Below are 21863 nucleotides of genomic sequence, written 5' to 3'. Positions count from 1 at the left end.
ACAGGGGTTTGAATTCCACAATGCCAGATAATGAAACTTAAATTGAATTCAAATCAGGAATGGTTCACCTATTGGCAAACTAATGTTGATTGCCATAAAAGGTTGGTTCACTGACCTGCCATTCTTGCCCAGTCTGGTTTACAGGTGACTCTAGATCCATGACAAATTGATTGCCTTTTCATTGTCCTCTGAACAATTGGGGATTAGCAATAAATGCTGACCCAGCCAACAACACCCACATCCCCCCGGAGGCAATTTTTAAAGGCTAAAGCAGTTGACGTAATCTCTAAACAGGCCCATTCAAAGCTTTTCAGCACATCCCTGATGATCTAATAACGGGGATTGTATCCAATTCAAAACCGGGAATATGGACTACATCCAAAATGAGGGAAATTGGACCAGCCTGGCCGGAATCGGGAACGAATTGGGCCACAAATAAGGATGATGGTCGGATCTCCCAAAACAAGGAGGGGAACAGGTTGGAACAGGGAATGTGCCCAACCAGAAAATAAAACGGGCGGCACGCTGACTCAGTGGTTAAGACTGCTGCCTCACAGCGCCAAGGACCTGGGTTCAATTCCACCCTCGGGTGACTGTGTGGAGTTTGCACATTCCCCCCATACCTGCGTGGGTTTCCTCCGGGTGCTCCAGCTTCCTCCCACAGTCCAAAGATGTGCAGGTTAGGTGAATTGGCCGTGCTAAATTGCCCATAGTGTTCAGGGATGTGTAGGTTAGGTGTTTGAGTCAGGGGTAAATGTAGAGCAATAGGGTAGGGGAATGGGTCTGAGTGGGTTACTCTGCAGAGGGTCGGTGTGGACTTGTTAGATTGAATGGCCTGTTTCCACACTGTAGGAATTCTATGAAAACAAAGACACAAAAATTGGAAATGGTCAGGTTCTGGAAGCAGGAAATGGATTTTCATCTGGGGAAAAGGCAGGAAATAGGAGTTGAGGATTAGCAGAGCAGAATGGATGGGTTAAATGCTACACTTCTGCTCCTACATCTTAAGGTTAATCGATCTCACACACACACACACACACCCCACCCCCCCCCACCCCACCCCACCCCCACAATGGGTTATTCACAATTATGATTTTGTACAATCCCAGTCTTGCCAACCCCATTGAGACACAAGGAATTCGGAAGGTGTTTCTGTTTATTCCAATAGTTTGCATAAAAGACAACTCTTGCCAAGTTTATTTTTTTCAAAGAAGCACAATTACATTTGTAATCTATTTCGGTCTTCGCCCAGTAAAACTTCAATCATTTCACAAAAATTGGGACTTTAAAAAAAAATCAATGTTATGAAAGAAGTTATGGAACATATGGGATCAGTCACAGAGATGTACAGCTCGGAAACAGACCCTTCGACGAACTTGTCTATGCCAACCAGATATCCTAATCTAATCTAGTCCCATTTGCCAACATTTAGCCCATATCCCTCCAAACCCTTCATATTCATATGCCCATCCAGATGCCTTTTAAATGTTGTAACTGTACCAGCCTTGACCACTTCCTCTGGCAGCTCATTCCATACACGTACCACCCTCTGTGTGAAACAGTTGCCCCTTAGGTCTCTTTTATGTCTTTCCCCTCTCACCCTTAACCTATGCCCCCTAGCTCTGGACTCCCACACCCCAGGGAAAAGACCTTGTCTATTCATCCTATCCATGCCCCTCATGATTTTGTAAACCTCTATAAGGTCACCCCTCAGCCTTCGATGGTCCAGGGAAAACAGCCCCAGCCTGTTCAGCTTCTCCCTATAGCTCAAACCGTCCAGCCCTGGCAATGTCCTTGTAAATCTTTTCTGGCCCCTTTCAAGTTTCACAACATCTTTCCGATAGGAAGGAGACCAGAATTGCACGTAACGTTCCAACAGTGGCCTAACCAATGTCCTGTACAGCTGGTAACGTGACCTCCCAACTCCTATGCTCAGTGCTCTGACCAATAAAGGAAAGTATGCCAAATGCCTTTTTCACTATCCTATCTACCTGCGACTCCACTTAGAAGGTTCAAGTCACCTTGTCAAGATGGAGAGGACATTTCACCAGGTCGATATCTGTTCAGCATCCTTCGCTGGGTTTGTTTGGTGGGTACGAGGGGGTAATTCTCAGTACAGTCATGGGGAGGGGCGGGTGGGGGTGGGAGTGAGGGGGCTTCTCCGCAGATATACCACCCCTGCGTAACGCGAGCCGAACGAACAAAACTTTTACAACAGGTATTGTTTGTTTGGCTCGGCGTCAGGCAGGGGTAGAGTGAGCTCGGTTCCTCAGGGCGGGTCCAAGGGGGGGGGGGAAGAAACGTCCAACTATTCACACCGAAAGAGAGAGAGAAAAAGAGGCGAGGGAATCTTCCAATCTCCCAGAGATCGTCCCATCTGCCTCCTGTAGGATCTGTAACCTGAGCTCCCCAAGTCTGACCCATTACTGTCCCGGGTCACAGTGAAGTGTTCCTCTTTCTTCTCCTGACGTGGCTTTTTGTAGAGGGAGGGCAGAGCCATGGGGGTGCAGCGAATGTCTCTGTTTGATCACAATCCTCTCAAACTACACAGAGAGAGAGAGAGAGAGACAGAGAGAGAGTTTAGCTTAACTTTATTCTGAAACAAGACAAGATACCTCAAACTATACTGTTTAAAATCAGTTTCAAATTTTCACAGTGTGGTTTACTTCCCTCTCCCCCCCCCCAAAAAAAAACAACCATTGAGACTTAACATTGCAGAAATTATCCTAATGCAAATTGAAAGGGAAGGGCTGAGATGGTTACAGTGGATTCAGGTTCGAGTCCAGGTGCAGACACGTCAATGAAATGGGCAATTTTCAGACTTGAATTTCAGAAAAGAAAATTCAAAGCTATGTACACACTTTAGATGATTAAAGTTACATCCATGAAGAAGTATTCGACCCATGAGTTGTGTCAGAGCGGACATAAATTTTTAGCTGTTGACTGAGTTTCAATAACATCAAAAAAAATGTCATTGCAACAAGTTTATTTGAGAGACAGCCTTCATATCCTGTTCCCTTCAAGTCACTCCATCTAACATGTTTGCTCTGAAACTGACTCGTCCCCAATACTTTCAGAACTTTATCTTTCCCCACCCATTAGAAATAAATGAATAGTATTGCTTTGTTTACAGATGGTGGTATTGTTCTGGAGATGTTTAATATTTATATAATACACACCCACACATCCCGGAAATATCACACTCTTTTCAATTTAATGGCAAGTCGCTGGGGACATTCATCAGTGTTTTTATTTCTCTCTCAAAGCGCCTTTCGGCATTGTTAACGAGTCTCAAATTCTGCACTGAACTTTCTTTAAGAAGCTTATGGAAATCCAGACGTTGCAAAGGATGTAAAAAAGAGAGAGAGAGATTGCAAAAGCAGCTTCAGATTGCCAATAGCTGCAAAAATAAAACACGAAAAGGCGAATAAACTACAGGTCCAGCATGTGGAGATGCTACCTGACCCTGGAGTTTCATTTTGCGCCCTTACATGAGAGAGAAAGGGAAGAAGTTTATTTAAAAATTCGACTTGCTTTTCAAAAATATCATTTTGCATTGAAATTGTACCCATCCACCCGAAAAATATTATTTTGCATAGAAAGTGTACCCATCTACCCCAAAAATATTATTTTGCTTTCAAATTTTACGCATCCACTCCCAAAAATATCATTTAGCATTGAAATTGGACGCATACTATAAAAAAAATTGCATTGAAATTGTATTTATGCAACCGAAAAAAAAAATTAGCATTGAAATTGGACGCAGGGCAACCCAAAATATATTATATCGCATTGAAATTAAGGTGGACTTTGCTTCGATTGTAAATTTCCCCCCGAGTTTGCAAAGTTCCAAAGACGACAGACGGCCCTTACCTGCATTTGGGTGTCTCGTCTAAGTGACACGTAGGCAAGCGATCTCACAGGTAGCGCTGAAGGCGAACTCACCTGAGCTGGGAAACCTGTCGAGCAGAGGCCACGGGAACTGGCTTAGTCTGAGAGTCCAGCCGCCCCTTATAAAGCACCCCCCCCCCCCTTTCCACTCCCACCCCCTAGCGGTTCATCACGGGCGAGAAGACAAAAGGAGTGTCAGAGACAGGATTTCACTGGCATCTGTCCTGGAGAGCAGGGTTCCTGAGAGGTGCACCTGTCAGGCACTGAGATTAAATATTGACATTGAGAACAGGTAATGAGCGCTCATTAGCCTTTGGGGAGGGAGAGGAGGGTGGAGAGAGAGAGAGAGAGAATCTCTTCGTGCAAAATCCCAAAACAGCCCTGCGAAACGTGGGAGGGAGCTGCTTAACATTGGGACTTGTTCTGACGATAGAATCAGGATTGTCTGAGGTGCGGGGTGAGTTGGAACAGGAGGAACCTGTCCCCGTTAACACCTGCCTATTCCCACAGCGGGAAGGTGGGAGTAGAACCTGAGGATGCAAAAGGGGAAACATAGGGCGAAGCGGACAAGGCAGACGTGGCGAGACTGGGAGCCTCAGAGAGAATATGGGAAGGATGTGAGAGACAGTATGAAAAGACATTGCCAGGAAAGGTACACGTTAAACAGACCATTGGTTTGCTACATTGACAGAGTGCCCCTTTAGCTTTCAGCTCCCTTTATCTTTCCCTAGTTATTTTATCCAATTTACTGACTCAATATCTGGGCATTAACTGTTGTAGGTACTAATCCTGAAGCTTTCTCCAACCCTCTTTTGCCTACATGGTTGTGTAAGCTCTCCACTTTTGTTTACCCTTTGTGTGTCCCATTATGGGATTTTCCTGTGTACAATGTGTTCGCCGCCTACAGTCAAAGGCATTATCTAAATGCGGGATTTTTCCTGTCATTGCCTTCTTTCCAATCTTAGATTAGATTACTTACAGTGTGGAAACAGGCCCTTCGGCCCAACTAGTCCACACCAACACTCCGAAGAGCAACCCACCAGACCCATTTCCCTATAGTTACCCCTTCATCCAACACTACGGGCAGTTTAGCATGGCCAATTCACAGGTAGCACTGAAGGTGAACTCACCTGAGCTGGGAAGCCTGTCGTTGCACATTTTTTGGACTGTGGGAGAAAACCCACGCAGACACGGGGAGAATGTGCAAACTCCACACAGACAGTTGCCTGAGGCAGGAAATGAACCCGGGTCTCTAGCACTGTGAGGCATCAGTGCTAACCACTGTGCAATCATGCTCTGTCCCATCTGTACCTATCACGATGGAAGTGTCCCTAGACTGGGAATCCAGAGGATCGACCCAATGCACAAATGAGACAGGGGTTCAAATCCCGTCACAGAGTTTAAATTAAATGGACAAATCAGGTCATTGATTGTTGTAAACATTCAAGAGCTTTTGTGGTAGTACACCCACCTGTGAACCAGGAAGTTCAATCCCATCTGTTCCAGAGAAGTAAGATAATATTTTTGAATGGGTTCATTAGAAACTTCCGAAAAACCCATTTGATATGGCACAGTGGCTCAGTGGTTAGCACTGCTGGCTCACAGCACCAGGGACCTAGATTCAATTCCAGTCTTGGGCAACTGTCTGTGTGGATTATGCACATTCTCCCTGTGTCTGCATGAGTTTCCTCCCACAGACCAAAGATGTGCAGGTCAGGTGAATTGGCTATACTAAATTACCCATAGTGTTAGGTGCATTAGTCAGAGGGAAATGGTTCTGGGTGGGTTAGTCTTCGGAGGGTCAGTGTGGACTTGTTGGGCCGAAGGGCCTGTTTCGACACTGTAAGGAATCTAATCTAAAGTCCCTTCCAGGAAGGAAATCTGCCATCCTTACCTGGTCTGGCCTACATGTGACTCCAGACCCACGAAAATGTAGCTGACTCTCAACTGCCCTCTGAGAAAGCCAAGCAAGCCAGTTCAACTGAAAGGTAATTAATGAAGCTAGAAGTACCCACTTCCCATGAAAGAATAAAACAATTCTCATTGTTATATTTTCCTCAAATCTCCCTCCATCACTGATGCCATCAATAAGATGCACTACAGAAATTAATTAAAGACCCTTAAACAGCACTTTCCGAACCCATGACCACTTTCTGATGAAGCACTTACACTCAAAACATCAACTCTCCTGCTCCTCAGATGCTGCCTAACCAGTTGTGCTTTTCCAGCACCACACCCTTCAACTCTGCTCTCCAGTACCTGCAGTTCTCACTTCCCCCCCATGACCACTTCCATCCAGAAGGACAAGGGCAGCAGATACATGGGAGCACCACTATCTACAAGTTCCCCTCCAAGCCACTCATCACCCTGACTTGGAAATATATTGCCGCTCACTGTCACTGGGTCAGAGTCATGGAAGTTCCCCTCTACCGGAGCTGTGGGTGTCACTGCACCTCCGTGCAGTACAGCAATTTGAGAAGGCCGCTCTCCAATACTTTCTCAAAAGCAGGTAGCAATCGGAAATAAGGGCTGGCCCAGCCAGCAACACCCAAGTCCCGTGGACACAGTTTGAAAAAAAGTTGAGCCTTTCAGAGTTTGAGGAATAGTCATACTGGAGTTAAATCATAACTCTACTTCTCTCTCTACAGATGCTGCCTGACCTGCTGAATTTCTCCAACAGCACTTTATGTTGTTATTACAGTAGCCATTCAGTTCCCAAAATCATTAAGTTGCAAAAATGCGAAATACTTGCTGGCCCTGTCAGTGACACCCACATCCTGAGATTGAATATTTCAGCAATATTTAGTATAACGACACCCAATATTTGATGTCAGCTACATACTAGATATAAAAGGAACCTGATTTTACAGGTAAATACCAGTATATTTCTCCACAGCTGAGCCATAGCTTCTACAGTAAATATTTATAGAGGAGCAGTTCAGTGTCATTTAGCTAAAGTTGAATTCTGATTTAACTAACAATATTGGATCACAGGAATCAGGTTGAGATAGAAGAGGTAGTAAAATTGTGAAATGTAAATGTTTATCTGCTCAATTGATTTGAAGATCAGAATAATCCGAAACATTGAGAAATTTGAAGTGTTGGCATGGTGTCAGTAGTATCTCACTTAGTAGGACAATCACCTTTTAGTCAGAAAATTGTGGTGTGTGTTCAAATCCCATGGCAACACTAGTTCTGACTGACAGTACCGCTAAGCTGAGGTGACGCTTTGTCTGCAAATGAACAGTGTCATTTTAAAGAACTCAGGGGTGTTCTGGCCTGGCCAATATTTATCCCACTGATATCTCTAGAATACAAATTATGCGGTCATTGATCTCAATGCTGTTTGGGGATAGGACAGCCTGGAAATTGCTTGCTGCATTTCCTGGACTTCGACACTTCCTCCACTTCAGACTTTTTTCACCGGATACAAATTGCCGGTGTGCGGTCACAAAAAAGGCATGAGGTAATTGCAACTCTTCCAGTTTGACAACTTCCCCTCCAAATGTTCCAGTTTATACATTCTCCCCTTTAAACGGTAACCAGACCTTTCAATCTCTGGAATTCTCTTCTTAAAAACTCCCCTGTGCTTTTCTAACTATCAGTCCTCCCTCAAGAACCTTGAGAGATATCCTAATGAGTTTTGAGAAGATTTGTAGCTCAAGTTGAGTTCTAGATATGTGTTTGCTCGCTGAGCTGGAAGATCCATTTTGCGATGTTTTGTCACCATACTAGGTGATGTCATCAGCGAGCCTCCGATGAAGCATGATGTTATGACCCGCTTCCCATTTATGTGTTTAGGTTTCCTTGGGTTGCTGATGTGATTTCCTGTGGTGATGTAATTTCCTGTTATTTTTCTCAGAGGGTCGTAAATGGGGTCCATTAGTATCCTTACATACAGATGAGGAAGGACACCACTTCGACTGGGACAACACATCCAACACAGCCAAACAAAGACACACACAAAAATTCTTAGAAGCATGGCATTCTAACCAGAACTCTATCAACAAACACATCAACTTGGATCCCATTTATCAACCTCTGAGAAAAAGAACAGGAAATGACATCACCACAGGAAATGACACCAGCAACCCAAGGAAACCTAAGCACATAAATAGAGAGCAGATCATAACACCAGTGCTTCACTGTAGCTCACTGATGATGTTGCCTAGTATGGTGATGAAACATCTGAAAATGAATCCCCCACCTCAGCGAGCAAATTTCCATCCAGATATCCTAATCCCTGTGAATCTGGCACCAGATTCTGTCTATAAACATTTGGGATAGTTTGTAGAACACAAGATATATGAACGGGTGTAAGCTATTCAGCCCCTCTAGCCTGCTCCACTGCTGTTTAGGATCTTTTATTCTCCTTGAGTTCTCTAATTTTTAAACTCTAATTGAGTTCTACATTCCTCTTCAAGGGAAAATGTATTTGGAGCAACCACCAACTCTCACCATCCTGGCTTGGAAACATATCACCGTTTCTTCAGTGTCACTGGGTCAAAATCCTGGAACTCCCTCCCCAACAACATGGGGCAGCACGGTGACTCAGTGGTTAGCACTGCTGCTTCACAGTGGCAGGGACCCAGTTTCGAATCCACCCTTGGGCAACTCTCTTTGTGGAGTTTGCATGTTCTCCTCATGTCTGCATAGTTTTTCTCCCACAGTCGAAAGGTGTGCAGGTTAGGTGGATTGGCCATGCTAAATTGCCCACAGGGTGTAGGGATGTGTAGGTTAATGACTTAAAAATGGGAAATGTAGAGTTACAGGGATGGGGTGGGTCTGGCTGGGCTGTTCTTTGGAGGGTCGGAGTGGACTCCCTCCATACTGCTGGGATTCTATAAATAGTATGTTTCTACATACAGCAAATACACTGCGGTACTTCAAGAAGATGGCTCACCACCACCTAGGAACGGACAATAAATGCTGGCCCAACCAGTGACGCTCACATCCCAAGAATGAATAAAAATAAACACTGCCAAGTTCCCTCAAGATCCTAAAAAAATCATTAAGATTACCTCTCACTCCTCTAACCTCCAATGAACCTCAGGCTAACCTGCTCAATCCTTCCTCAGAAGGCAAACCCATATATCCAGGAATAATTTAAGTGAACCTTGTCCAACCAGCTGCTATGCAATCATACCAGAGAATGGGACTGTACCAACCATACACTGGAAGAGAACTGGACTGTACCAATCATACACTGAAAGAGAATAGGACTGTACCAATCATACATTGGAAGAGAATGGGACTGTACCACTGCTCCAGATGTGGTCTACCTAAGAGCCTACACTGCTGCAGCAACACGTTCCTGTTTTTCTACTCAATTCCTTTTACACAAAACATTGCATTTGCATTCCTCAGCACTTGCTGGACCTACACACTAACCTGCAGGTTTGTGAAATCATGTACCAAGACACCCAGAGCCCTCTGTACCAAGGATATGAGAAACATCCCTCTTTTTAAATAAATTGATGCTTTTCTAACCTTCCTGTCAAAGTGGACAAGTTCACATTTTCCTAGTTTACACTCCATCTGCCAACGTTTGGCCCAATCACTTAACCTCCCCAAATCCCACTGTAAACATATTAAATTTTCTTCCAAATGAGCTCAGCATAGCAATAAGGATGATTTCCCTCACATAGAATTCCTACAGTGTGGAAACAGGCCATTTGGCCCAACAAGTCCACACCAACCCTCACATAATACTGAAAAGTGTATTTTAGTGGCATTGTGAACGATGTCTTCAAACCTGCCTCACTGAGCCCAAAATGTCAATGATGTCTCAGGTTACAAGGGTGGCAGAGTGGCTCAGTGGTTAGTACAGCTGCCTCACAGAACCAGGGATCCTTGTTCAATTCCAACTATTGGGCAACTGTCTGGAGTTTCCTCTGTGTTCTCCAGTTTCCTCCAACAGTTCAAAGATGTGCAGGCTAGGTGGATGGGCCATGCTAAATTGCCCACTGTGTACAGGCTAGGTGGGTTAGCCATGGAGAATGTAGGGTTATAGGAATAGGATGGGTCTGGATGGGATGCTCTTTGGAGAGCCAGGATGGGCTGAATGGCCTGTTTCCATACTGTAAAGATTCTATGTCTCATGCAAAGCCAGTTCTCCCATGTACTAGCACCTTCCCATTCTTTCTCCCATTTACTGGTGTCTGCCCCAATTCTCGCATTTACTATATTCCCCATCAATCTCATTACTCACTATTGCTTCACCATCCCTGCCCAAATTTACATTAGTTTCTTGATGTCTTTAGCAACCATTGTAATTCTGAAATTCACCATCCCAAAACATGCAGCACATTTGGCCCATCAGTACCAAACTGATTCTTTAACCATGCTCTCCAAACAGCCTTGAAAATTCCTATCTTTACATAATTCCCTGGTGAATATTTCTATTCTTCTTCCACCAAACTTTCACTTAGCACCTTGCAGATACATAGCAATTTGTGTCAAAATTAAAATCAAATTTGGAACTGACTCCTGAAACAATTCATTGACGCCTGTATAGTGTCGAATAAGTCAGATCTGCATTGACAGAAATCATTAACTGTCAAAGACTTGTACTAACCTATTTGTACTTCAGGGTCGACACTCAATAATTCTGAGCCAGGGTTCTGCAATGTTATGAAGCATCAAATCAAAGTGTCTTCTTAACCAAATCAGCACCAAATTCCAGATATAGTGCCAACCATATTTTAGTTTTAACCATTTCAAGTCTGGATTTCTGCTACATCATTAAACAGATTACTTCAAATTTAACAATGTACTTTAACTAAAGGATTAATAGCTTAAGAGTCAGATTCTACTAAAATACATTTCACATAAATTTGTCCTCATTGATTATTTCAGAATGTGGAGATTGGGTGACTCCCAACAAGCAACTCAAACATTATTTTGGCTACTGTCCTGAGAATGTGGTGGAAATTGATTCAAACATAGTTAAAAAAGAATACAAAAAGGGCAACCAAAAATTGCAGGGCTAGTGGGTAATAGTAACTGGTGTGGGATTCATTGGATAGTTCTTCCAATGAGACAGTATAGGTACATGAGGTTGAACGTGCTCTATGATTTTATAATGAGCTTGCCACTTCACCCTGCCACCCCCATTTGTCGGTATTTGGTTCTCGTTGAGATTTCTAATCAGAAAAATAAAACCAAAGAACTGTGGATGCTGGAAATCAGAAAGAAAAACCAAAATTGCTGGAAAAGCTCAGCAGGTCTAGCAGTATCTGTGGAGAGCAAGCAGAGTTAACATTTCAGATCCAGTGACCCTTCGTCAGAGCTCTCTTATCTATTCATTTGATTGACTGTTGTGACACAATAGCTGAGGGACGTCAGTATTGGAAAACTGAACTCTCTGTCTTTGCTTCTCTCTGTCCATTGTCCCAAGCACCCAATTGCAGCAACCTGCATTTCCCCAGGTTGTGAGAGGATTATTTGTAAAGTGTCAAATGCAGGTTGAAGGTCCTACTAGAATACTGAGGGTGTGCTGCATTGTTCAACGTGTTGCCCTTCAAAGAGACATTAAACTAAAGTCACTCTGCCCTCTCAGGTCAGTGTGAAAGATTTCATAGTACAAAGAACAAGGAAATTCTCCATAGTGTCCAGCTCACGAGTTGTCATTTAAACAACCAATTAATATTTATCATATTGTGGCTTTTGGCACCTTGCTGTGTGCAAATTGGCTACTGCATTTCGTACATCACAAATATGACTGTGTTTCAAATGGGCAATAAGATGGCTCAGTGGTTGGCATTGCTGCCACACAGCACCAGGAACCCGGGTTCGATTCCTCCCTCGGGTGATTGTCTCTAATCTAGATTCAGAAATAAGAAAGTCTTTCTTAGTCTCTATACACCTGTGCTTTGGCCTCAAGTGGTGCATTATGTGTGAAGCTCTGGGCAGCTGAGGATGCATAATTATAATGAAAACATACACCTATAGATCAGGTAGAGTGACTCATCAACAAAAAATTGTATTTAGGCAGACATGGCTGCTGCAGATGCTGGAGATTAGAGTCTAGAAAAGCACAGCAGGTCAGGCAGCATCCGAGGAGCAGGAGAGTCGACATTTTGGGCAAAAGCCCTTCATCAGGAATGGCATAAATTGTATTTCTCAAGCACATTTTATTATATTATGCTTCACACCCTTTAAGAGGCATACTTATACTGTCACCTCTGTATCATTGCATGTGACTAAGGGCATAAAGCTCTCATTCCCCATCTTACCTCCAACCATTTGAACCATGACAATCTCCTGGGAGCATACTGTTCTATTGTAAACTAAGAGCTTATTATTCACCCAGACACTTAAGTGCCTCAGGAATGTAATTTTTGTGCATAATAGTTAATTGTAATAAATCAATACGCCAAATTAAAAAAGGGCAGTGCGATGGCTCAATGGTTAGCACTGCCACCTCACCGCACCAGGGACCCGAGTTTGATTCCACCCTTGGATGACTGTCTGTGGACGTTCTCCCCATGTCCATGTGGGTGGCTGTCCATTAGCCCACAGATGTATAGACTAGGTGGATTGGCTGTGCTAAATTGTCCGTTCTGTCCAGGGATATGCAGGCTAGGTGGATTAGCCAAGGGAAAATACAAGGTAACAGGGCAGGTAGAATGCTCTTTGGAGGGTTGGTGTGGACCCGATGGGCCAAATGGCCTGCTTCCATACTGAAGAGAGTTTTTTGACCCAAAACCACGATACCTCACCCAGTCGCTTACCTTAGAGAGGAAAACCACAAGCAATGCCACATCACAGAAAATGCCCTGCCAGGGGCAAACTCATGACACCCATGAAATGCCCCAAAGTGCCACACAGGAGCTTATCAGGACTGCGTCACAGAGAAGGAGAAAGTGGGGACTGCAGATGCTGGAGATCAGAGTCGAGACTGTGGTGCTGGAAAAGCACAGCCGGTCAGACAGCATCCAAGGAGCAGGAGAATCGACATTTCAGGCACGAGCCCTTCATCAGGGCTAATGCCCGAAACGTTGATCCTCCTGCTCTTTGGATGCTGCCTGACCTGCTGTGCTTTTCCAGCACCACAACCTCGACGCTGCATCGCAGAGAAGAATTACTTGCATTGGAAACTGTTCCGAGAAGGTTAAATAGGCCGATCCCTGGGATGAGGGGCTTGTTTTATGAGGAGAGGTTGAGCAGCTTGGGCCCATCCTGAGTGGGTTTAGACACCTGAGAGTTGATCCTAATGAAAATACAAAAATTGTGAGAGAATCTGACAAGGCAGATGCTGAGTGAATGTTTACCTTCACAAGGGAATCTAGAATGAGTACAGTGTGCTAAATTGAAAGGAGTGCACAGAAATCGCTGCTGTCCTTGGAAGGAGTGTATGGGACTTTGGATGGACGAGGCAAAGGAGGAGGTGTTAACTCTCCTGCAGCGGGTGTGGAAATGTGCTGTAGCGAAGGAGCGGGATGTTCAGATATAACCAGTGAGGCAACAGGCAGCCGCGTGAGGAGAGAGTCTCTTCGGAATTCCAACAGGGTAGGGGAGAGGAAGACTAGTTTGGGGGTGGTGCCATGATTTGGCGGAGATTGCAGACTGAATGGTGGAGGCTGGGGGCGTGCAAGTTGAGATCAAGGGGGAGACCTGGAGCGGTTTGGGAGCAGAGGGGAGGGGTAAGAGCAGATGTGTGTGAGATTTGCCAATCAGTGGACAGACCATTGCGAGGAGAGGGGAGAGAAATCCTTGACTAAGGAGAAAAGAAGTGTCGGTCTGGAAGGTTGCAGAAGAGATCAAGAATCTAGGAGAAGAGAACAGAGAGGAAAAGGCAGACCATTCTTGCCCGTATAATTTTCTCAAAAGTTACATGACTCCAGGTTATATTCTGACAGGTTTGTTTGAAATTATAAGCTTTCAGAGTGCTGCTCCTTTGTCAGAAAGAGCAGCGCTCTGAAAGCTTGCAATTTCAATAAACCTGATGGACTATAATTTGGTGTCGTGTGACTTCTGACCTTGTCCACCCCAGTCCAACACCGGCGCCTCCATATCCTGGCAACCTTACTATTTTGGGGCCTAGGTTTCTTTCCTCGTTTGGATTTGATTTGATTTGATTTATTATTGTCACGTACCGAGGTACAGTGGAAAGTTTGGTTTTGCCTGCAGTACAGGCAGATCAGACTACACAAAGGGCATTAGGGTAATAGAACAGAGTTAAGAATACAACCCTACAGCAGCAGAGAAGATTCACAGAGAGCAAAATCAATATTAAATTTAAAATTTGAAAGGTCCATTCAGAAGTCTAATAACAGCGAGGAAGAAGCTGTTCTTGAATCTATTCATATGTGTATACAAACCTGTCCTTATTAGTGGGTTTCCTTGTATTTTAACAGTACAGTGTGTTCTCTCCATTTTTATATTCTATTAATACATGACAAGTAGGTATCAATGATTTACAGAACAAAATATATTCCAAACAGTCTTGTCACTGTCCACCTCAATGGAATATGACGTCTAACAATTAGTGAGGATGCTTACTTTACCCAGGCAGTGGGTCATTTGCAGAATGATTATGTTGTGACATTAATCTTTCATACATTGAGGTTCAAATGAAAATGAACTTCTGTTATTGCATTTCAATTACGCTGATTGAGGGAGTTGTTCAGGAGCTGTGGGGGTGGCTGATATCAGTTAACACCTGTCACATTGCCTGAGAAAGGACAAGTAGGCACAGGGTCTAATCGAAATAAATAACAGAACGCGAGGTTACTATGGCAGAAAGAGTCTGTAACTTATTTACACTTAACACCAAAGCTGCTTTTGACAGTGGACAACTCTTTTTGAACCATGGGTTGTTAGTTAGACACTCACCCCGGTGACCTGAGCACAACATCAAAGCTGAGTCAGATAGTGAAGGAGTGCAGTACTGAGAGAGCAGCTGTCATTCACATGTGGCTGGGTGCGACCGTCCCTTTCTGTACCATCAAAGAAGATGAGGTGAGGTCTCCCTGGAATCCCCTATAACACCCAGGGAAAGCCTGCACATTATCTCAGGGTAGGTTATGGCCTAATGGTATTATCTCCAGATTATTAATCCAGAGACTAGGAGCAAGTGAGGACTACAGATGATGGAGAGTCAGAGTCGAAAAGTGTGGCATTGGAATAGTCAGCAGGTCAGGCAGCATCCGAAGGGCAGGAGAGCCAACATTTCAGGCATAAGCCCTCCATCCTGACTTTCGACTCTCCTGCTCCTCGGATACTGTCTAACCAGCTGTGCTTTTCCAGCGCCATACTTTTCGACTCTATTAATCCAGAGACCATGATAATGTTCTGGGGACCTGGCTTCGAAACCTGCCATGGCCGTTGGTAGAATTTGAATTCAATAATAATCTGGAATTTAGAGTCTAATGACCATGAATCCATTGTCAATTGTTGGAATAACCCCATCTGGTTCACTAATATCCTTTAGGGAAGGAAACTGCCATCTTTACCCAGTCTGGCCTACATGTGACTCCAGACCCACGGCAATGGGAGTGACTCTTAACTGCCCTCTGAGCAATTAAGGATGGGTAATAACTGTTGGCCTGGCCAGCAATGCCCACATCCCTTCAATGAATAAAACAAAGTCATGATGGCACTGATTTTTGGGAATGAGATTAACTTCCATATTTTTTATGGTGTGCCAATGCCTGTAATGTCTAACATCAGAACACAAGAACCAGGAGCAGGACTGGGCTGTTCAGCCCTCAAACCTGATCCATCATTCAATACTATCCTGGCTGATCTCATCTTGGCCTCAACTCCACTTTCCTGCCCACTCTCCATGACCCTTCAACTCATTACTTCATAGCAATCTGTCTACCTCCTCCTTAAATGTATTCAGTTTGTCAGAGTCCAGCACACTCTGGGCAGTGAATTTCACTGTCCCCTTTGGGCGAAGTAATTCCTCCTCATCCCTGGTTTTCAATCTGTTACCTCTGATCCTACAACAAGGATCTCTCATTCTAGAAGGTCACACAGATTGGACGTACATGGAATAGTGTAGGTTAGATGGGTTTCAGATTGGTATGACAGGGCGGTGCAACATCGAGGGCCGAAGGGCCTGTACTGCACTGTGATGTTTTATGTTCTATGTTCTATACAAGGGCAAGTCATCATCATCAGCCGTCCCTCACAGGTAAGGATGGCTCTCTCCAACACTCTCAGGGTGAGTCTGTAGGTGGTTGTCCAGACCAATGGGGTTACCGTAGGCTGTGTTACACTGTGGGCAGAAGGTGCTCATGGGAAGGGGGGGGTGGGTGGGGCATTAGTGGGGCAGCACGCTCCTTTCCCTGTTTTCCCCCGGCTTCCGCTTTTTCCCAGTGGCAAGTCTCCAGACACTCGACGCCTTCCCGGATGCTCCTCCTCCACTTTGGGCGGTCTTGGCCCGGTAATTCCCAGGTGTCTGTGGGAATGCCGCACTTCCCCAGTGAGGCCTTCTGGGTATCCGTGAAGCACTTCCTCTGTCCCTGCCTGGGGCTTGCCTGCCGTTGGGGAGCTGGGAGGAGAGCACCTGCTTGGGGAGTCTTGTATCAGTCATGGGGACGACATACCAAGCCCATCATCGCAGCTGATCAAGGGAGGGTCAGTGCTTCGATTCTGGGGATGTTGGCCTGGTCGATGGTGCTGGGGTTGATCTGTCAGTCTACCCAGTGAATCTGCAAGATCATCTATAGGCAGCATTACTCTTACTGCTCTCTGCTGTAGACTATTCACCTTCCAGTTCTGTGATTTTATATAACTCCCAACCCAGTTTAATGTTCTTTTTATAAATTACCCCCACCTCCAGCCCAGTGACTGTCCCACAAGGGTAAACATCTGCTCTATCTCTGCCTTGTCAATCCCCCTTAGAATCTTATAGACCTCAATGAGATGTCCTCTCATTCTTCCAAATTCTAGCAAGCCTCAGTCTTAACTGTTCGGCCTATCTTTCTACAGGGTTTTGCAATGATCATGTTTGTGGGTGAACCCTGGATTAGTGCCACAGGCTGATTTCAACACATTGTCAGATCTCTTCCTGTCCTTTGCAGACTGCAGAAGATTGAAGTTGATCTACTTTCCAATTCAGATCTCTCCGACCTTGCCTTGGACCTGGTGCTTGGAGAGATAGGACTTATTGTTGAGCTAAACCCTGCAGAGTCAGTAGCAGCAAAGTACTCCAGATGCTGGCGATCTGAAATAAATACAAAATACTGGAACTGTGGAGAGAGAAACAGAGTTAATGTTTCAAGTCTGATATGACTCTTCCTCAATGTTTTGCATCCAGTAGTTTCTGAATTTACCTCATTATTTTCATCCTTTCCAGTGCACCCAGAGAGAAAGATTAGATTCCCTACAGTGTGGAAACAGGCCCTTCGGCCCATCAAGTCCACACCGAACGTCCAAAGAGTAACCCACCCAGACCCATTTCCCTCTGACTAACACACCCAATACTATGGGGAATTTAGCATGGCCAATCCACCCAACCTGCACATCTTTCAATTGTGGGGGGAAACCCACACAGACACGGGGAGAATGTACAAACACCACACAGATAGTTGCCCAAGGCTGGAATTGAACCTGGGTACCTGGCACTATGAGGCGGCAGTGCTAACCACTGAGCCACCATGCCACACCTAACCGATCTTGCTGGGTATGAGAAGTTGGTTAAAGATGTCTAGACCAGTGTGATGTCATATACAAAGATTGCTAAGTCAGTCTCAATGCTGTGTGCGTCCATTCTCACTGTGAACAGGCAGATGTCATATTCCTCAATTTCTTCATGTCTGCCTGTTAGAGCCCTGAGTTATTGAGACACATCTGCTATTTCATAATTCTACGCTATCCAGGGAATGGATATTGATGTTTAGTTTTAAAAATAGGAACACAAAATGTCAGAGCAGGAGTAGGCCATTCTGACCTTGAAAACATTCAATATGATCCTGGCTGATCATCCAACCCAGTCCCCTGTTCCCACTTTCTCCTGATACTCTTTGATCCCTTTTGTCCTAAGAACTACAGCCAATGTTTTATTAAACAAAAAAGTTAAATTAATAAAAGAAATAAAAATTAAGTAAAATCTTTATTAACATTTTATTAACTGGCACCTATGGGGCCAGGAATGATCAAATATTCCAGTTGATCAGGGTTAGGATCAGGGTTAGGGTTAACATCAGGGTTAGTGTTAGGATCAGGAATAGGGTTAGGATCAGGGTTAGTGTTAGGATCAAGAGTAGGGTTAGGATCACGATTTGGATTAGCATCAGGATTAGGATTAGGATCAGGGTTAGGTTTAAGATGAGGGTTAGGGTTAGCATCAGTATTAGGGTTAGCATCAGGGTTAGGGTTAGGATCAGGGTTAGCATAGGGGTTAGGATTTGTGTTAGAATTAGGGTTATGATTTGGGTTAGGGCTTGAATCAGGATTAGGGTTAGCATCAGGGTTAGGGTTAGGGTTTGGCTTAGCATTAGAGTTTGTGTGGACTTGAGGTTAGCATTAGGGTTGGGTTTTGGGTTAGCGTTTGTGTTCGGGTTAGTGCTAGCATTAGGGTTATTTTAGGATTCGGGTTATTGTCAGCATTTGGGTAGGGTTTAGATTAGCATTAACATTAGAGTTAGGGGCGTAGGGTTTGGGTGTGGTTAAGATTATCATTAGGTTTAGGGTTTGGGTTAGAGTTTGGTTTCGTTTGTTATTAAGGTTGGTATTAGGGTTTGGGTTGGGGCTGGTGTTAGGATTATGGGGTTTTTTTCAGCACAGACCTAATGTCCAACAACTTTCAAGGTGGAGCTGAGAAATGTGGTTGTGGAAAAGCGCAGCAGGTCAGGCAGCATCCAAGGAGCAGGAGAATTGACGTTTCTGGCAACATTTCTCAGCTCTGATCTCCAACATCTGCAGTCCTCACTTTCTCCTAGTTAATTTTCAAGGTGGGTCAATTTAAGTACCATCCAACAATCATTACCAGCTTTGGGACGGCATGTGGTGAGATGGGTCATGAAGCAAATCTGACCCCGGCTCCAATCTACTCTTCCACACCTACTGCAAACAAATGTGTGACCAGCACATATTTCCTTTGCGTGAACCTGTTGGCCAAGGTGAGTGTTGGGGGCAGCGGGGTTGAAAAGGACAATGATTTAAGGCACCTTTACCAGCCTTTTGCCAGTGAAGTGAGCGGTGTGGACCTGGAAAGGGCTGCTCAATCTCACAGGAAGCCGCCCAGAGCCACTCATTGGGCACAGAATCTCAGGCACTGCTCTCACTGAATGTGTACCTGCGCTACATCACTCACTCACCGCCATTGGACTGGGGACAGATGACGATGGGTGATCAATGATAACAAGTGATGAACGTGTCTTGCATGTGAATTGGATCAAACTGAGGGAGAGTTAGGGATGGGCAGCCTCAATCTCTCATCCTCTTGATCCAGGCTGATCCTCATCACTGGAGGGAGATCTGGATGGAGTGTGTGACCAAGAAGCTGTCAAACTCTCTCCCTTCCAGTCCAGCCTTCATGGTGGTCGGGCCTCATCGGCCCAGTCAACAAGATTCAGTCCCTACACATTGGGGTTGAAAGGTCCTAATTCGGAGACCCTACAGCTACCATCCCCTTGTTTGGGCCAATCATAGTCTTTTCCTGAGATAGGATCACTGTCACATGTTCATCACGTATTGGAGCCACAAACGGATGACAGGAAGGAGAGATACAGGATAAGCACAAAAATAGTTGGGAAAGTAAACTGGGGACATTCTTCGGTGACCAGGGCACAAATTCTGGTGGAGGTAAGTGGTAATGTCCCTTGGCTTTTAATCTATTAGACCAAGGTTAATAAAGTAAGGAGACAGGTTCAAATCCCACCAGGACAAGAATTGGGAATGAATGAAATTCTGGAATTAATCACAGGAGTGAGCCAGCAGAAGAACAGATAACAAAGACAGTCAAGACAAAGAACAAGGCTGAGTAAAAAAGAGAGTAGAATTAAAGGGGAAAATGTTTTTACTTTAAAAAAAATGTCTGACATCCAGGAGGATTCACGTTGCCAGTGAAATCTCTCAAGTGTATTTAAACAAAAACCTAAAAATGAAAAATATTGAAATAAAGAATACATCAGGTATGAAAAATAAAAAGTGTTCAGTCAGAGTTTTGTTATTCAGTTTTTATTTCACCTTTTTAAATCACTTCAATATGGTGCGTGTGTGTGAGTCTGTGCAACTGGTAATCATTATTGGCTGCGAGTAAAAATATTGTTAAAAATTGAGATAAGAAAACATACTGTAAACTCCATAATACAGTGGGCACATAGAGGAGAAGTATTTATTTTTAGGTTTGAATTAGACAGGGTGAGGGAATTTGAAGAAAACAAAGGAATGGAAGTAGACTGGGCGAACTATGGAAAAGTAAGGGATCGAGCGAGAGAACAGGTGAAAGTACAAGTTGGGAAAGGAGTAAGCCATTCGGCCCTTCATGTCTACTCCGCCATTCAACTAGATTAGAACTGAAATGATTACTCCACATTCCTGCATACTCACAAGACCATTAGAATCATAGAGTCATAGAGATGTACGGCAAGGAAACAGACCCTTCAGTCCACCTCATCCATGCCAACCAGATATCCTAAATTAATCTAGTCCCACTTATCAGCATTTGGCCCATATCCCTTTAAGCCTTTCCTATTCATATAACCATCCAAATGCCTCTTAAATGTTGCAATTGTACCAGCCTCCACCACATCCTCTGGCAGCTCATTCCATACACGTACCACCCTCTGTGTGAAAATATTGCCCCTTAGGTCCCTTTTAAATCTTTCCCCTCTCACCTTAAACCTATGCTCTCTAGTTCTGGACTCCTCCACCCCTTGTCTATTTTTTTCCTATCCATGCTCCTCATGATTTTATAAACCTCTATAAGGTCACCCCTCAACCTCCGACGCTCCAGGGAAAACAGCCCCAGCCTGTTCAGCCTCTCCCTGTAGCTCAAATCCTCCAACCTTGGCCACATCCTTGTAAATCTTTTCTGAACCCTTTCAAGTTTCACAACATCCTTCCGATCAGAGGGAGATCAGAATTGCACACAATATTCCAAGACTTGCATTAATAAGTGAGAATGGGTGGGATTTAACTGAGTGGGATTTGCACAAGTGAGAGAGAGGTGGGATTTGACAGGGTGGGATTTGCACAAGTAAGAGAGGGGTGGGATTTTACAGGGTGGGATTTGCACAAGTGAGAGGGGGTGGGATTTGACAGGGTGGGAATTGCACAAGTGAGAGAGGGGTGGCATTTTACAGGGTGGGATTTGCACAAGTGAGAGGGGGTGGGATTTGACAGGGTGGGATTTGCACAAGTGAGAGAGGGATGGGATTTTACAGGGTGGGATTTGCACAAGTGAGAGGGGGTGGGATTTGCACAAGTGAGAGAGGGGTGGGATTTTACAGGGTGGGATATTGTGATGAGTTGAGTGTAATTTGAGTGGGTGAAGCTGGAGTGGAAGTTGACTGACCGGACTGTGAAATGAGTAAAGCGGATTTAAAATTGTTCAGTCTGTGGTGTGAAAAGTTAAAGTGTATCTTCTGATGAGAGAATGTTTGACAATTCAGGGTGGGTGCGATGACTGAATGTGCTTTATTCTCCTTAAATTATGCTGCATATTTGGGACTAATTTTCCACCATTGAAAGTCAGCCAGTTATCTGTGTATGTTCAGGTTGGCTTTTTGTGTGACAGTGCATTCAGAATAATAGTCTGCAATTCCGTTTAAACATCGCTTTTTAAAAAGAAATGGAACGATCATGAAGAAACGCAAACACTGCAAATATGTGACGGCGGCTTTGGTTAAATCCGAAAGTGAACGTTTTGATGTTAAAATGAAGACTCAGCTCACCTTCCACAAGCCCCACTCGCCCTGAACTATAAAGCTGTTGAACTGCTCACCTGTCACAGTATGTAGGTGAAAGTGAGGACTCCAGATGCTGGAGATCAGAGTTTATATTAGAGTGGT

At 44.4% G+C, this 21863-nt stretch overlaps 1 long non-coding RNA gene across 1 annotated transcript; it reads right to left on the bottom strand.

The window, feature by feature from the left end:
- Positions 1–1149: 1149 nt before the first annotated feature.
- On the bottom strand, positions 1150–4003 carry LOC140481808 (uncharacterized). Its single transcript, XR_011961615.1, has 2 exons — positions 3874–4003; positions 1150–2543 (listed from the first exon to the last, which is right to left on the bottom strand). It is a non-coding gene; the product is annotated as an uncharacterized lncRNA (long non-coding RNA).
- Positions 4004–21863: the final 17860 nt, after the last annotated feature.

The sequence above is a fragment of the Chiloscyllium punctatum genome, chromosome 10 (genome assembly GCF_047496795.1).
Source record: "Chiloscyllium punctatum isolate Juve2018m chromosome 10, sChiPun1.3, whole genome shotgun sequence".
Lineage (NCBI taxonomy): Eukaryota > Metazoa > Chordata > Chondrichthyes > Orectolobiformes > Hemiscylliidae > Chiloscyllium > Chiloscyllium punctatum.
Note: the sequence above shows the minus strand (reverse complement) of the source record. Positions and strands in the feature narration are given on the sequence as shown.